This window comes from Bufo bufo, chromosome 8, assembly GCF_905171765.1.
Source record: "Bufo bufo chromosome 8, aBufBuf1.1, whole genome shotgun sequence".
NCBI lineage: Eukaryota > Metazoa > Chordata > Amphibia > Anura > Bufonidae > Bufo > Bufo bufo.
Window position 1 is genome coordinate 207,965,971 of NC_053396.1, and position 15,385 is coordinate 207,981,355.

At 47.4% G+C, this 15,385-nt stretch overlaps 1 protein-coding gene across 1 annotated transcript in view; it reads left to right on the forward strand.

Annotated features, from left to right (window-relative positions):
* The first annotated feature begins 5,146 nt into the window (after positions 1-5,146).
* Positions 5,147-15,385, forward strand: part of LOC120977440 (zinc finger protein 28-like) — a 31,980-nt gene continuing 21,741 nt past the window's right edge. Inside the window, exon 1 of the mRNA XM_040405396.1 lies at positions 5,147-5,235. The gene's annotated coding sequence lies outside the window, so the exon portion shown is untranslated. The remainder of the gene's footprint in view (positions 5,236-15,385) is intronic.

Below are 15,385 nucleotides of genomic sequence, written 5' to 3' on the forward strand. Positions count from 1 at the left end.
AAAATGCCAGATCCCTTTTTCCGGGTGACACCGGAAAGACGGATCCGGCATTTCAATGCATTTGTAAGACGGATCAGGATCCTGATCCGTCTGACAAATGCCATCAGTTGGTATGCGTTTTGATGGATCCGGCAGGCAGTTCCGGCGCCAGCATAATGAAGGCGACTGAGTAGTCACAGACTGTAGGAGTGCTCCCAGTCTGGTAGATCCTTGGTGACCACAGCAGCCTTCATCACAGCAGTCACAGGGGTTGTCACCCACTTTCCCTGAAGTTCTCAATGCCAGATCCTCCCACTTATGCTCTGGGTGGCTCTGCTTATGAGAGGCAGCCATATTGGCTGTCACCCAGCTTTCTCAGAATCAGATGCGGCTGGCAGACATAAGAATGGAGTCTGGACTGCAGTACCTGGGCTCCGGCAGCTCCTGCCATCTCTCCACCTCTGGCCCAGCTTCTTGCAGTCCCCTGAAGATAATATCCAGAACCCCAGCCAGAGGCGGCCTCCTCCTGCCGTTGCCGAGCCAGCACGTCCCCAGGTGGATAATATCCGCTGCCATCCCCAGGTCTGTGCGTAGTTGACTTGACATGAAACCGCATGGAACTTGAAACACCACCGCAAAGAAGTCCCGCCCACACGCCGATCAGCTGGGAGCAGTGCCACCAGGAAGAAGATGGGACAAGCCGCCACCACCGCTGATCTGAGCCATGATGTATCGGCCATGGTATCGGCGACATTCGCACGAGTACAAGTACTCGTGCAAATGTCCGGTATCGGCCCTGATACCGATATCGGGACATCCCTAATTGTAATACTGTATGGAGACGAATTTCCGTACAATATTATTAATTTTTTAGCAAAGTGACTTTGGATGACGCATCTGAAGTCGCTTCGCTCATCTCTAGTTATGACCACCCTGCAATCCAGCAGTTGTGGCCGTGCTTGCACAATATAAGAAAGAGTGCTAGGAGTGAGCATAGCCTAGCACTTTTTCCTTCAGTGAGCAAGCACGACCAGTGCTGTGGGATTGCAGAGTGGTCATAACCATAGAAACGAGTAGTTATTAGATAACGGTTATTAGGGTGGGTTCACACTAGCGTTAGGGATTCCGTTATGGCTTTCCGTTATAACATAGTTATAACAGAAAATAACGGAATCCATAAGACGGATCCGTTCTTCTGCCCATAGACTTGTATTATGACGGAATGCAAAATGGAAGCCTTTAAAAAGGTATTCCGTTTGCTTTCCGTCCTAAAAGTCTATGGGAAAGCATAACCGATCCATCTGAGTCCCGTTACGCAAGACGGAAAACAAAGTCCTGTCGACAGGATCCGTTTTGATTCCCATAGACTTCTATTAGGATGGAAAGCAAACAGAATGCCTTTTTAACCACCTCAGCCCCCAGTGCTTAAACACCCTGAAAGACCAGGCCACTTTTTACACTTCTGACCTACACTACTTTCACCGTTTATTGCTCGGTCATGCAACTTACCACCCAAATGAATTTTACCTCCTTTTCTTCTCACTAATAGAGCTTTCATTTGGTGGTATTTCATTGCTGCTGACATTTTTACTTTTTTTGTTATTAATCGAAATTTAACGATTTTTTTGCAAAAAAATTACATTTTTCACTTTCAGTTGTAAAATTTTGCAAAAAAAACGACATCCATATATTAATTTTTCTTTAAATTTATTGTTCTACATGTCTTTGATAAAAAAAAAAAATGTCTGGGGAAAAAAAAAATGGTTTGGGTAAAAGTTATAGCGTTTACAAACTATGGTACAAAAATGCGAATTTCCGCTTTTTGAAGCAGCTCTGACTTTCTGAGCACCTGTCATGTTTCCTGAGGTTCTACAATGGCCAGACAGTACAAACACCCCACAAATGACCCCATTTCGGAAAGTAGACACCCTAAAGTATTCGCTGATGGGCATAGTGAGTTCATAGAACTTTTTATTTTTTGTCACAAGTTAGCGGAAAATGATTTATTTTTTTTTCTTACAAAGTCTCATATTCCACTAACTTGTGACAAAAAATAAAAACTTCCATGAACTCACTATGCCCATCACGAAATACCTTGGGGTGTCTTCTTTCCAAAATGGGGTCACTTGTGGGGTAGTTATACTGCCCTGGCATTCTAGGGGCCCAAATGCGTGCAAAGTAGTTTGAAATCAAAATCTGTAAAAAATGGCCGGTGAAATCCGAAAGGTGCTCTTTGGAATGTGGGCCCCTTTGCCCACCTAGGCTGCAAAAAAGTGTCACACATCTGGTATCTCCGTACTCAGGAGAAGTTGGGCAATGTGTTTTGGGGTGTCATTTTACATATACCCATGCTGGGTGAGAGAAATATCTTGGCAAAAGACAACTTTTCCCATTTTTTTATACAAAGTTGGCATTTGACCAAGATATTTATCTCACCCAGCATGGGTATATGTAAAATGACACCCCAAAACACATTGCCCAACTTCTCCTGAGTACGGCGATACCAGATGTGTGACACTTTTTTGCAGCCTAGGTGGGCAAAGGGGCCCACATTCCAAAGAGCACCTTTAGGATTTCACAGGTCATTTTTTACACATTTTGATTTCAAACTACTTACCACACATTAGGGGGGCCCCTAGAATGCCAGGGCAGTATAACTACCCCACAAGTGACCCCATTTTGGAAAGAAGACACCCCAAGGTATTCCGTGAGGGGCATGGCGAGTTCCTAGAATTTTTTATTTTTTGTCACAAGTTAGCGGAAAATGATTTATTTTTTTTTCTTACAAAGTCTCATATTCCACTAACTTGTGACAAAAAATAAAAACTTCCATGAACTCACTATGCCCATCACGAAATACCTTGGGGTGTCTTCTTTCCAAAATGGGGTCACTTGTGGGGTAGTTATACTGCCCTGGCATTCTAGGGGCCCTAATGTGTGGTAAGTAGTTTGAAATCAAAATGTGTAAAAAATGACCTGTGAAATCCTAAAGGTGCTCTTTGGAATGTGGGCCCCTTTGCCCACCTAGGCTGCAAAAAGTGTCACACATGTGGTATTGCCGTACTCAGGAGAAGTTGGGCAATGTGTTTTGGGGTGTCATTTTACATATACCCATGCTGGGTGAGATAAATATCTCGTCAAAAGACAACTTTTCCCATTTTTTTATACAAAGTTGGCATTTGACCGAGATATTTCTCTCACTCAGCATGGGCATATGTAAAATGACACCCCAAAACACATTCCCCAACTTCTCCTGAGTACGGCAATACCAGATGTGTGACCCTTTTCTGCAGCCTAGATGTGCAAAGGGGCCCACATTCCTTATCGGAGGGCATTTTTAGACATTTGGATCCCAGACTTCTTCTCATGCTTTAGGGCCCCTAAAATGCCAGGGCAGTATAAATACCCCACATGTGACCCCATTTTGGAAAGAAGACACCCCAAGGTATTCAATGAGGGGCATGGCGAGTTCATAGAATTATTTTTTTTGGGCACAAGTTAGCGGAAATTGTTTTTCTTTTGTTTTTTCTCACAAAGTCTCCCTTTCCGCTAACTTGGGACAAAAATTTCAATCTTTCATGGACTCAATATGCCCCTCACGGAATACCTTGGGGTGTCTTCTTTCCGAAATGGGGTCACATGTGGGGTATTTATACTGCCCTGGCATTTTAGGAGCCCTAAAGCGTGAGAAGAAGTCTGGAATATAAATGTCTAAAAAATGTTACGCATTTGGATTCCGTGAGGGGTATGGTGAGTTCATGTGAGATTTTATTTTTTGACACAAGTTAGTGGAATATGAGACTTTGTAAGAAAAAAAAAAAAGAAAAAAAATTTCCGCTAACTTGGGCCAAAAAAATGTCTGAATGGAGCCTTACAGGGGGGTGATCAGGGAGTCTATATGGGGTGATCACCCCCCTGTCATTGAACACCCCCCTGTAAGGCTCCATTCAGACGTCCGTATGTGTTTTGCGGATCCGATCCATGTATCCGTGGATCTGTAAAAAACCTACAGATGTCTGAATGGAGCCTGACAGGGGGGGTGATCAATGACAGGGGGGGTGATCAGGGAGTCTATATGGGGTGATCAACCCCCTGTCATTGATCACCCCCCTGTAAGGCTCCATTCAGACGTCCGTATGTGTTTTGCGGATCCGATCCATGTATCCGTAAAAAACATACAGATGTCTGAATGGAGCCTTACAAGGGGGTGATCAATGACAGGGGGGTGATCAGGGAGTCTATATGGAGTGATCAGGGGTTAACAAGGGGTTAATAAGTGACGGGGGGGGGGGTAGTGTAGTGGTGTTTGGTGCTACTTATTACAGAGCTGCCTGTGTCCTCTGGTGGTCGATCCAAGCAAAGGGGACCACCAGAGGAGCAGGTATATTAGACGCTATTATCTAATATACCTGTTAGGGGTTAAAAAAAAAATCGCATCTCCAGCCTGCCAGCGAACGATCACCGCTGGCAGGCTGGAGATCCACTCGCTTACCTTCCGATCCTGTGTGCGCGCGTTCACAGGAAATCTTGCGTCTCGCGAGATGACGCGTATATGCGTGACTGTGCGCAGAGCTGCCGCCTCCGGAACGCGATCCTGCGTTAGGCGGTCCGGAGGCGGTTAAAGGCTTCAGTTTTGCATTCCGTCATAATACAAGTCTATGGGCAGAAGAACGAATCCGTCTTATGGATTCCGTTATAACCATGTTATAACGGAAAGCCATAACGGAATCGCTAACGCTAGTGTGAACCCACCCATCTTTTCAAACTAGAAATTCTTTTCCTCAGCAGAGTTTACCTCAGGTACCAAAATGGAGCAGGAATCTAGCTGTTCTCCCCTCACACTTACTTCCACACCACAGGCTACAGAGAAGAAACGTCTCAACCACCTCGGGTCACTTACACCCCCTGAGATAATCACCTCCCATCACTTACACTCCGAAATAAGTCGCCCTACAAACAAACAAACAAAAAAATATATATATAGGAAAGTGACTACAGCAGCCGCGCGCTCCACACACAGCCCGCCAAAACAGAGCGACCACCGAGGTTGGCTCTCGCGAGTCACCTGATCGCTCCCTCTGCCTCTACAGGGCCTTCTGGGAACTGTAGTCCAGGCGGAGCTCATAAGCGATGGAGTCTGTAGCGAACTCAACTACGTTTCCCAAAGATCTTAGCGGCAACGGTGTCGTCACACGTCAGTGAGCCAACCGGGAGGCCCCGGAGTCACGTGACGTCCTGACTGGTGGCAGCAGAAAGGTATGGCCTGATTTCTGGTATTATTGTGTATTTATGTGCGCGCCGCTTACAGTGTAGCAGCCGGCTACGTCATGTGACACCTGCGCGAATGGCGGCTCCTGCGTGCTGCACGCCTGCTAACCTCCCCAGTGTCACCCACTGCACTGTGCAGCACAGCAGAGCCGAGAGAGTGTGCAGCTGTCCTGCTGGGGCTTGTAGTTCTTCGACAAGAAATGCTTACGTCACACAAATATTGCTTGTTTCTTAATGCATGCAGTGACTACACCATGCCTCATCTCCATTTCATGCTGCTTCTCTTTAAGGGTGACCGACCGCTGTATGATGGGAGTTGTAGTACTGCAAAAGCCGCAGACCCGTAGGCCCTCCTTTTTAGCTATTATTTAGTAAATGGTCTCGAATCAAATGATTCTACTCCTTTGTGTATGCAGCTCCAGCGCAGAGCTATGGGGGGAGTTATCACACCCTGCCCTCCAGAATTCTGGCTTTTAACGGGATTGTCCAAGATCCTGATATTGATGGCCTGTCATCCTCATCATCTGCTTGGTGGGGGTCCGACTCCCGTCACCAGAAACTGAAGTCTGTGCCATCCAGGAGCTGGCGTAGACCTGACCCATAATTTACACCATTGTCTGGCGTAAGTTACAGTAAAGGCTACTTTCACACTCGTGTTGTGGACGGATCCGTTTGTATTATCTTTATCATAGCCAGTGGCGTCGCCAGGGGGGGGCCAGAGGGGGCCACGGCCCCCCCTACATCATGCTGTGCCCCCCCATGTGCCCCCCCAACTAAAATGACCCCCCCCCCCCCCCCCCAAGTGAGCAGCCGCCGCCGGGCACAGGGAGATGAGCGCTTCCATTGCGCTCATCTCCATTGTAAACTGTCTGTGCCAGCGGAGGTGAAGGGGAGGGAGAGGCGTGTCCCTTCCCTTTCCTCTGATAGGCTGCAGGCAGGCACCGAAGTGGAGGAGAGGCCCCGCCCCCTAATTACTCCTGTTTACCTTTCTAAAGCTAAAGGACCTTTGATGATGTCATCACAGGTCCTGTAAGGGAACTGCACAGTGTAAAGTGTAGTTCCCAGGTTAGAACAGTGCATCTGCCAGGACCTGTGATGACATCATCTTCAACATCACAGGTCCTGCAGAATTTAGCAAAGGAACTGCACCAAAAATGGTGTAGTTCCTAGGTTTGAAAGGTACATCTGCCAGGACCTGTGATGACATCATCACAGGTCCTTCAACCCCTAACAGCAAGTATTAAAAGTTCACAAGCAGCTCTGCATTGATCCATACAGACTGGAATGGAGAGGTAAGAGGAGGTCCTCCACTTTTCATCATTTACCCCCCCTCCATGCCCTGTTTTTACTCATTGCTCACTCATGTATAATACTTCAGACAGTTACCACTACCTCATGTACCTCACAGTGACTATAATGCATAACTGACCACATATTTCTATAAACACTGCATCTACAGTATTATACCTTCTATGTGTCACATCAATACACTGCTCTGTATATATATATATATATATATACACACACATACATGCACACACACTGCATAAATTACACAGTATTATACATGCAATATGTACAGATATATAGTATATACCGCAGTGCACTGATATGTGAGGTACAAGGTATAATAGATGCAATGTGTACAGATATCAGTACACTTCTGTATATACTATATATGTGAGGTACGAGGTATAATACATGCAGAGTGTACAGATATATAGTATATACAGCAGTGTACTGATATGTGAGGTATGAGGTATAATAGATGCAGTGTGTACAGATATATAGTATATACAGCAGTGTACTGATATGTGAGGTACGAGGTATAATAGATGCAGTGTGTACAGGTATATAGTATATACAGCAGTGTACTGATATGTGAGGTACGAGGTATAATAGATGCAGTGTGTACAGATATATAGTATATACAGCAGTGTACTGATATATGAGGTATAATAGATGAGGTGTACAGATATATAGTATATGCAGCAGTGTACTGATATGTGAGGTATGAGGTATAATAGATGTAGTGTGTACAGATATATAGTATATACAGCAGTGTACTGATATGTGAGGTACGAGGTATAATAGATGCAGTGTGTACAGGTATATAGTATATACAGCAGTGTACTGATATGTGAGGTACGAGGTATAATAGATGCAGTGTGTACAGATATATAGTATATACAGCAGTGTACTGATATCTGAGGTACGAGGTGTCAATACACTGCTGTATTTACTATATATCTGTACACACTGCATCTATTATACCTCGTACCTCACATATTACACTACTGTATATACTGTATACACTGCATATGTTATACCTCGTACCTCATATATCAGTACACTGCTGTATATACTATATATCTGTACACACTGCATCTATTATACCTCGTACCTCACATATCAGTACACTGCTGTATATACTATATATCTGTACACACTGTATCTATTATACCTCGTACCTCACATATCAGTACACTGCTGTATATACTATATATCTGTACACACTGCATCTATTATACCTCGTACCTCACATATCAGTACACTGCTGTATATACTATATATCTGTACACACTGTATCTATTATACCTCGTACCTCACATATCAGTACACTGCTGTATATACTATATACCTGTACACACTGTATCTATTATACCTCGTACCTCACATATCAGTACACTGCTGTATATACTATATATCTGTACACACTGTATCTATTATACCTCGTACCTCACATATCAGTACACTGCTGTATATACTATATACCTGTACACACTGCATCTATTATACCCTGTACCTCACATATCAGAACACTAGGGAATATACTATATACCTGTACACACTGCATATATTATACCGCGTACCTCACATAACTGTACACTGCTGTATATAATATACATCTGCATCTATTATACCTCGTACCTCACATATTACACTACTGTATATACTGTATACACTGCATATATTATACCCCGTACCTCACATATCAGTACACTGCTGTATATACTATATACCTGTACACACTGCATCTATTATACCTCGTACCTCACATATTACACTACTGTATATACTGTATACACTGCATATATTATACCCCGTACCTCACATATCAGTACACTGCTGTATATACTATATATCTGTATTATATAGTACATAGTGCATCTATTATACCTCATACCTCACATATCAGAACACTAGGGAATATACTATATACCTGTACACACTGCATATATTATACCGCGTACCTCACATAACTGTACACTGCTGTATATAATATACATCTGCATCTATTATACCTCTTTTGTGTGCCAGGGCTGTTTTGTAATCCCAATCCGGCCCTGATGACATAAATTATAAAACGCAGCAGCAAGAATAGTTCATGGAACAAAGGGAGGGGCTATAAAAGGGGAATGGGGGCCCAATTTAGATTCCTGCTATGGGGCCCAGTGATTTTTATGTACGCCCCTGGCTGCTGGCACTAGGCCGGCAGCCTATCAGTGGCCGGCGCAATGACGTCATCGTGCCGCCTGAGCCTTACATTACAGCGTGGGACACAGGAAGAGGCTGCATCGCATCGCTGACACTTAGGTAAGTATAAGTGTTTTTTTTTGTTTTTTTTTTACAATAGTGTTACTGGCACATTGTGGGGGGGACTTTATACTGGCACATGATGATGGGGGGGACTTTATACTGGCACATGATGATGGGGGGACTTAATACTGGCACATGATGATGGGGGGGACTTAATACTGGCACATGATGATGGGGGGGACTTAATACTGGCACATGATGATGGGGGACTTAATACTGGCACATGATGATGGGGGGGACTTAATACTGGCACATGATGATGGGGGGACTTAATACTGGCACATGATGATGGGAGGGACTTAATACTGGCACATGATGATGGGGGGACTTAATACTGGCACATGATGATGGGGGGACTTAATACTGGCACATGATGATGGGGGGGACTTAATACTGGCACATGATGGGGGGACTTAATACTGGCACATGATGGGGGGGACTTAATACTGGCACATGATGGGGGGACTTAATACTGGCACATGATAGGGGACTTAATACTGGCACATGATGATGGGGGGAGACTTAATACTGGCACATGATTATGGAGGACTTAATACTGGCACATGATTATGGGGGGACTTAATACTGGCACATGATGATGGGGGACTTAATACTCGCACATGATGATGGAGGGACTTAATACTGGAACATGGGGGGGCTTAATACTGGCACGTGATGGGGGGCTTATTACTGGCACGTGATGGGGGGCTTATTACTGGCACGTGATGGGGGGCTTATTACTGGCACGTGATGGGGGGCTCATTACTGGCACGTGATGGGGGCTTATTACTGGCACGTGATGGGGGGCTTATTACTGGCACGTGATGGGGGCTCTTGTTACTGGCACGTGATGGGGGCTTATTACTGGCACATTGGGGGGCTCTTGTTACTGGCACGTTATTGAGGGCACTTATTACTGGCACATTATTGGTGGGCACTATAGGGGCATCTACTGAGGCCACAAAGAAGGGGTGTTTTATATGGGGGGCTCTGTACAGTAGCATTTTATACTGGGACACATTATGGTGGGTACTATGGAGAAGGGGAGAGAGGAGTACTATGGAGTCATCTACGGGGGGCACTAAGAAGGGGTATTTTATACTTGCAAATTATGGGGGACACTGAGGGCATCTACTGGGGCACGATATATGGGACATTTTATACTGGTACATTATGGGGGGCACTAGCAGGAAGGGGGGAGAGGAGCACTATGGAGGCATTTACTGGTGCACTATATAGGGGTATTTTATACTGGCACATTATGGCGGAAATTAGCTCAACTGGGGGCATAAGGGGGTATGTTTTGCACATTATAAGGAGAATTATTTCTACTGGGAGGCATTATGGTGGGTTTTATTACTCCCCCATGGTATGACCCCCTAGTATCAGCACCAGCCTCTCCCTGCTCTGCTATCCCTCTGCCCCTTCTCCAAATCCTTATTATGAAATCTTTCTCATTAGGATAAAACACAACATCAGCTCCGCCGAGCCCCCGGCCAAGTGTTGAAGTGGCGTCCGAGATCCCCAAGGGCCGAGCCAAGTAACTGTAAGTGTTCATGTGAAATATGTTTATTTTATATATGTACACTCCTGTGAGAGGCGGGGAGGGAGATCTGTGGATGACACTGTTATAGGGAGGGAGATCTGTGGATGACACTGTTATAGGGAGGGAGATCTGTGGATGACACTGTTATAGGGAGGGGGATCTGTGGATGACACTGTTATGGAGGGGGAAATGGGGATGACACTGTCATGGGGTGGATCTGTGGATGACACATATAGCATAAGATGCTATATACGGTATGTGGCATCCACAGATCCCCCCCATAGCAGTGTCATCCACAGATCCCCCTCTCTATAAAAGTGTCATCCACAGACAGCTGGACTTTTCTTCCCTGTTGCGGTTTTAGGTATTGGGTAAAGTATTGCAGCATTTCTAAGCGTACTTGTGTAAATGTATCGTTGTTATAGCTGCCCCCCCTACTTTTGTCTTGGCCCCCAGTGTGCCCCCCCAAAATTTGAAAGCTAGAGACGCCACTGATCATAGCCAAGGCGGATCCGTTTTGAACACCATTGAAAGTCAATTAGTGCTGAACTGATCCGTTTTGGACCGTGTGTGAGAGGAGCCCTGGACGGATCTCACAAACGGAAAGCCAAAACGTCAGTGTGAAAGTAGCCAAATCCGGTGGGCTGTTCTAAGCCCCGTCCGTCCTACTAGACCCTGCCCCTTTTCTCGCCACTTCAGAAAGAATCTTAAAAAGTCACAGATTATGGAGCAAATATGGTGCGCACCATCATTTGCGGTTTTTATTTTTTTACACCACAGTAGTGACATAAAACCATTAGTAAACGTCCCGCATCATTTTTGGAACTCACTCGCTTAAAGGGGTTTCCTGGGAAATGTTAATGATGACCTCATATCTCAAACTGCCCCCCCCCCCCCCCCCCATGTGTCGGGCCCCTCACAGGTAATATACTAACCCCACTCCCTGCGCCGCTCCTGGTCCCCGCATCGGCGCTGCTTCTCCCTGTAAACAGATGAAAACATCCGGTGACGAACCTCCCTATCATCGGGGCTTGGCTCTCTTTCACGCAGTGGATTCCATGCATGGGATCCGCTCGTGTGAAAGAGCCCTTAAAGGGGTTCTGCACTTTCATTTAACTGATGATCTATCCTCTGGATAGATCATCAGCTTCTGATTGGCGGGGGTCAACTAGCGTGGGCGGGGCTAACCTCTGTTCACTTGAATGGAGTTTAGCCCCGCCCAGGCTAGTTGATACTAGTCGTGACGTCAGTGGGCCGGCGGTAAACAGTGAGAAGGCCGCGGCGCTGCTGGAGCGCCGCTGCCTTCTCAAACAGCTGATCGGCGGGGGTCTCGGGTGTCGGACCCCTGCCGATCAGAAGCTGATGATCTATCCCAGGGGTCTCCAAACTTTTCAACAGGAGGGCCACATTGAAGATTTTACAAGTATTCGGGGGCCGGAAAAAAAAATCAATTATGTATTAAATTAAATGTATATATTTTACATGGATCGTTTTTGTAATCAGCATGATATGACTGAGAACAAAAGAGAAAAAACTTTAGCAAAACAACGCAAAGACACCCGTGTCCCTATCAGCGGTGTCCCCATCAGCACAAAAATGTCCCCATCAGCACAGCAATGTCCCCATCAGCACAGCAATGTCCCCATCAGCACAGCAATGTCCCCATCAGCACAGCAATGTCCCCATCAGCACAGCAATGTCCCCATCAGCACAGCAATGTCAGCATCAGCACAACAATGTCCCCATCAGCACAGCAATGTCCCCATCAGCACAGCAATGTCCCCATCAGCACAGCAATGTCAGCATCAGCACAGCAATGTCCCCATCAGCACAGCAATGTCAGCATCAGCACAGCAATGTCAGCATCAGCACAGCAATGTCAGCATCAGCACAGCAATGTCAGCATCAGCACAGCAATGTCAGCATCAGCACAGCAATGTCAGCATCAGCACAACAATGTCCCCATCAGCACAGCAATGTCCCCATCAGCACAGCAATGTCCCCATCAGCACAGCAATGTCCGCATCAGCACAGCAATGTCAGCATCAGCACAGCAATGTCCCCATCAGCACAGCAATGTCAGCATCAGCACAGCAATGTCAGCATCAGCACAGCAATGTCCCCATCAGCACAGCAATGTCAGCATCAGCACAGCAATGTCCCCATCAGCACAGCAATGTCAGCATCAGCACAGCAATGTCAGCATCAGCACAACAATGTCCCCATCAGCACAGCAATGTCCCCATCAGCACAGCAATGTCCCCATCAGCACAGCAATGTCAGCATCAGCACAGCAATGTCCCCATCAGCACAGCAATGTCCCCATCAGCACAGCAATGTCAGCATCAGCACAGCAATGTCAGCATCAGCACAGCAATGTCCCCATCAGCACAGCAATGTCAGCATCAGCACAGCAATGTCAGCATCAGCACAGCAATGTCCCCATCAGCACAGCAATGTCCCCATCAGCACAGCAATGTCAGCATCAGCACAGCAATGTCCCCATCAGCACAGCAATGTCAGCATCAGCACAGCAATGTCAGCATCAGCACAGCAATGTCCCCATCAGCACAGCAATGTCCCCATCAGCACAGCAATGTCCCCATCAGCACAGCAATGTCCCCATCAGCACAGCAATGTCAGCATCAGCACAACAATGTCCCCATCAGCACAGCAATGTCCCCATCAGCACAGCAATGTCAGCATCAGCACAACAATGTCCCCATCAGCACAGCAATGTCCCCATCAGCACAGCAATGTCCCCATCAGCACAGCAATGTCAGCATCAGCACAGCAATGTCAGCATCAGCACAGCAATGTCCCCATCAGCACAGCAATGTCCCCATCAGCACAGCAATGTCAGCATCAGCACAGCAATGTCAGCATCAGCACAGCAATGTCCCCATCAGCACAGCAATGTCCCCATCAGCACAGCAATGTCAGCATCAGCACAGCAATGTCCCCATCAGCACAGCAATGTCAGCATCAGCACAGCAATGTCAGCATCAGCACAGCAATGTCAGCATCAGCACAGCAATGTCAGCATCAGCACAACAATGTCCCCATCAGCACAGCAATGTCCCCATCAGCACAGCAATGTCCCCATCAGCACAGCAATGTCCGCATCAGCACAGCAATGTCAGCATCAGCACAGCAATGTCCCCATCAGCACAGCAATGTCCCCATCAGCACAGCAATGTCAGCATCAGCACAGCAATGTCAGCATCAGCACAGCAATGTCCCCATCAGCACAGCAATGTCCCCATCAGCACAGCAATGTCAGCATCAGCACAGCAATGTCAGCATCAGCACAGCAATGTCAGCATCAGCACAGCAATGTCCCCATCAGCACAGCAATGTCCCCATCAGCACAGCAATGTCCCCATCAGCACAGCAATGTCAGCATCAGCACAGCAATGTCCCCATCAGCACAGCAATGTCAGCATCAGCACAGCAATGTCAGCATCAGCACAGCAATGTCAGCATCAGCACAGCAATGTCCCCATCAGCCGTGTCACCCTTAAGCACAGCAATGTCCCCATCAACGATGTCCCCATCAGAACAGCAATGTCCCCATCAGCGGAGTCCCCATTAGCAGCTGATAGGGGCCACCACTGATGGAGACACTGCTGTTGGGGACGCGGCTGATGGGGACACCATTGATGGGGACACCCGTGTCCCTATCAGCGGTGTCCCCATCAGAACAGCAATGGCCAAATCAGAACAGCAATGTCCCCATCAGAACAGCAATGTCAGCATCAGCACAGCAATGTCCCCATTAATGATGTCCCCATCAGAACAGCAATGTCCCCATCAGCGGAGTCCCCATTAGCAGCTGATGGGGACACCACTGATGGGGACACTGCCTTTGGGGACGCGGTTGATGGGGACACCCGTGTCCCTATCAGTGGTGTCCCCATCAGAACAGCAATGTCCCCATCAGAATGGGGACGCTGATGGGGACATTGCTGTACTGATGGGGACACCATTGATGGGGACACCTTTGTCCCCATCAGCAGTGTGCCAATCAGCGGTGTCCTCAGCAATGTCCCCATCAGCACAGCAATGTTCACATCAGCAGTTTCCACATTAGCAGCGTCCCCATCATTGCTGATGGGGACGCCGCTGTGCTGATGTGGAAACCGATGATGGGTCACCGCTGATGGGGATACCCATGTCCCCATCAGCGGTGTCCCCAGCAATGTCCCATCAGAACAGCAATGTCCCCATCAGCAGTGTCCACCGCAACATCCCCATCAGCACAGCAATGTCCCTGTCAGCGGTGTCCCCAGCAGCATGTGTCCCCATCACCGCTGATGGGGACACCTCTGATGGGGACATTGCTGTGCTGATGGGGACATCGATTATGGGGTTACCGCTGATGGGGACATTGCTATCCTGATGGGGACACCATTGATGTGGACACCCATGTCCCCATCAGCAGTGTGCCAAACAGCGGTGTCCCCAGCAATGTCCCCATCAGAACAGAATTGTCCCCATCAGCAGTGTGCCCATCATCGCTGATGGGGACACCTCTGATGGGGACATTGCTGTGCTGATGGGGACACCATTGATGGGGACACCCGTGTCCTCATCAACGGTGTCCCCATCAGAACAGCAATGTCCCCATCAGCACAGCAAAGTCCCCATCAGCAGTGTCCCCAGCAGCACAGCAATATCCCCATCAGTATGTGTCCTCAGCAGCTTGTGTCCCCATCAGCGCAGCACAGCAATGTCAGCGTTCCCCATTGTGTCCCCATCAGCGTTGTGCAACACTTGCCTCCGCTGTAGCCGACTTCTGCTCCTCTTCTTTTTTTTTTCTTCTTGGACTCCTGAGTCCCGACTCCCGCCCGCTGCTACACACGTGGATTTGTTATTTCAAACAGCGGGCGGGAAGAGGGGAGGTGCCGCACCTGTGACGTCACTGGTTGCCGGGACATCGGCGGTCCCAGCAGCCAATCAAAAAGCACAGCGTGACAGCATGGGCGGTTG